Source organism: Halictus rubicundus, chromosome 1 (assembly GCF_050948215.1).
Source record: "Halictus rubicundus isolate RS-2024b chromosome 1, iyHalRubi1_principal, whole genome shotgun sequence".
Taxonomy (NCBI): domain Eukaryota; kingdom Metazoa; phylum Arthropoda; class Insecta; order Hymenoptera; family Halictidae; genus Halictus; species Halictus rubicundus.
Window position 1 is genome coordinate 882,398 of NC_135149.1, and position 3,328 is coordinate 885,725.

Consider the following 3,328-nt stretch of genomic DNA (forward strand, 5'->3'; position numbering starts at 1 on the left):
AAAGTCAATCCGTGGGCCCGTCCTTTAGAATTTCATGCGCTTCGTAGGGTCCCGGATTCGGACTTTCGCAGGCCTGATGGTTACCATCAGCGGCCAGCGGCCAAGGGTCCGCATCCCTTGTGCCACACGTGCAAAACACTTGCGGTGTTTTCGGCACGTCGCGTCCTTCCGTTTTACCTACTCGAGGTACCCTCGGAGCCGTGTTCCGAGAAATCGTTCGTCCCCTTGGCCATCGGGACCGTAACCAGGCCAAGGGCCATAAATCCGCGGCGGGCCATGCAGACCCGCGTCGTCGCGCTGCTTCGGGGTAACGTCACTCGCGGATTTTCGGCCGTCTTCGGCATTTTTCGGAAAGGGATGTTTTTCCCCCCAAACGGGCCTTATCGCGGCATTCCGCGAGGTGACTTACCAACTTACTCCGAAGCAGTGAGACAGAAACGAAACACCCGTCGTACCGGACGTATCGAAGAAACGAAAAACCCGTCATACCGGACGTATCGGAGAAGCGAACAAACCGTTGTATCGAAATAGCTATCGGCTACCATCGTAACACAAGTTAACTATCGGTTAACACACATCTTCAAGTTCCGACCACACCTCTAGAATTGTAACAACCGCGGATCCACACAAAAACAAGTCGCCCAATGTTAGTTCGGCCGGCGACCAAGTGCGGGATAAAAATCTAGTCCAAAATAAATACGTTATTTTAAAAACAACGCGTATCCGTTTTTTTTTTATCCTCGGCACGAACTCATTACATGTTCTATTACCGTCTTCATTTCAACGTCTCGCTTTTGACATCCCTAACAGCACGCATTCCCCGTTTGCTCTCCTACTGATTATTTGTTAGATATTATATTTTTTAAAATGAACTTATTTATCTCTAAAATGTTTTTCTTAACTTACCAGTACTGCACTGCTCATCATAATTTACTGGAACCGCTTCCCCCTGCGATTCCTCAGTAATAAACTGCGAACAAGCGGCTGAAAATAAAATGTTTTGATTAAAAAGATATACTAATTACAGAAACAGAATGATGTATAACTATGAATGTAATACAGGGTGTCCAAGCTAACTTGACCACCTTGAACATCTCGCTTAGTATTGTTACGTCCCGCGGCTCGCGTTTGTCTCTCCTCTCTCTCTCTCTTTTGGGGATCGCGAGTGTTACGTCCCGCGGCTCGCGTTTGGTTTTCTTCCCTCCCCCCTTTTGGGACTTCGGTCCACGCGGCGCGTACGTCCGTCGTATGACTCGGGATTCGCGATATAATGGCAAGTCCGGCACTTATCAGCGCTGCCCTATCGTCTCGCTGCTGCCGTTGACGGGGAGTTAGTTTATGGCCTTGGTCACACCGCTGGCGTTCACCTTCGCGTACAGCTTCTTCCTCGGGTCGCGGGCAGGTATTCGGGTGACGTTGTGGATGACTGGTGGAAGGGTGATTGGCACCAGATCGTAACGTGGGCCAGTAGGGATGACCTGTGTGCGTGTACGCACAGGGACCCTGACTTCCTTTTGTGACTGTGGCTGCTGCTGCTGGGCAGGAGCTGGAGCTGGACCGGCGACGACTCGTATTCTCGCGGAACACACGGTTTCGCGGATTATACGCGGAGCGGAATAGATGCCGACGTACGGACTGAAGTGATAGTTGGACACGTCGGATTCGTACTCGCGAGCTAACCGCTTTAATTGATATTTTCGTCCGGCGCGGCGCGGCATGAAGAGCTTTTAGAACAACCACGAATTTACGATGCACTGTCTATTCATTCGGGAATCTTCCGTTATCGTGCCGAGACTGCCTGGTGGGCTCAGACACACGCTAAGGGAAAGATTCAGTCTTATTTCGCGAGAAATTCCGTTCTTGCGCCGAGACAGCCTAGTGGGCTCAGACACGCAATCAGGGAACTTATCGATGATGTTTTAATTATTATGTCACGATGCTCTTCACTTCGCGTAGAACCGGAATGGGAATAATAAACACTGAGTTTAATAATAATACTTGTTTAATACGTGAAAGGATAATACAAAGATATAAGTAAACTAAAGATATATAAATAATACGCGTGATACTGGTTAATGATATAAGCGGTAAAATACAATATGGAAATAGTAGAAACTATAAGACGCTTGATATAGTAACGCTTTGGAACGGAATTGCAAGATGTGAGCGCGACTGAAGAAGCGATCAAGAACGAGCTTGCGTTTTTCTAGGGGCTGCACGAACCTTCTTCGCTCGGGGTCCGTGTGGGGCGAGTGTGACGCAACCGGGTATCAAGGTGGGGTTCGCTAGTACCTGATGACGTACTGTCAAGCGTCTTGGCGCGCTCGCGGATGGAAATGATGGGAAAGTAATAACTTATAATTAACTTATTTTCTACCTTAACCTATGATGCGTCGCGGGTGACATCATCAACAACACGTCGGTCGTCCGACGTGACAGTGTTAATGATAGAAGAAAACGTTATAGGACAATACTAACCTATCCGAAAGGGCAATACAATGATTTGGAAAAAACTTTTTTCAAGGTCATTTTTTCTAGATATCAAGATCATCACTTTTTTAATGCAACTATATTTTTTTCTACTCGCGATGTAATAGTAGGGGTGACGACCTCTTCAATGACATATTATACAATATTGTATATGACCTTCGTGTGATCTTGGGTATGAAAAATCCAAAAAGCATTATAGGTATTATCAGTGATTAATTTACTACACTAATTGGTTATATTGGATTACTCTATTTCAATAAATGTTCGAAAGGATGACCTGTACATAATGTTTTATAGAGTGCTACCTTTTGTATGTATACCCATGTTCCTCTGTTTTTTTTAATTCTGGAGGTGGATAGAATGCAACTGCTTCCTCATCAGAGGAGGTACTGTTGTCTCTAAATATGTTTGCTGGCCTCGTTCTCTTCATTCGCAGTGATTCTGCCTCCGATTGCAGATCACTTGTTTCCTCCGCGTCCCTTGCTTTCCTTCTGGCCTTGAAGTAGTTATCTAGAAGCATTAAAGGAAAGCGTTACAAGCATTTGTACATTTATGGTGTATAATAGTTGTAACTTACCGAAAGTGCTATTTTTAAAAATTTTTACTTTATATTTGGACCATAAATTGCTACTGGCCTCCATTTTTTTAAGGGCTGTGATTAAATGTGCCCTTTGGTACGGTGGCCAGTAACAATTTTCGCCCTCTAACCACCTGGACGGAACAGCCTCTACACTACCATCCTCTATAAACTGCACCACTGTCCACGTTTTCATTTCCATTCTGCAGTTGCCTAGAATTGGAAAATACAGTCAAAATTTGTGTAGCGTGACTGAATACA

General features: G+C 45.5%; 1 long non-coding RNA gene across 1 annotated transcript; it reads right to left on the reverse strand.

The window, feature by feature from the left end:
- Positions 1 to 803: 803 nt before the first annotated feature.
- On the reverse strand, positions 804 to 2,973 carry LOC143356230 (uncharacterized). Its single transcript, XR_013082668.1, has 3 exons — positions 2,796 to 2,973; positions 907 to 984; positions 804 to 832 (listed from the first exon to the last, which is right to left on the reverse strand). It is a non-coding gene; the product is annotated as an uncharacterized LOC143356230 (long non-coding RNA).
- Positions 2,974 to 3,328: the final 355 nt, after the last annotated feature.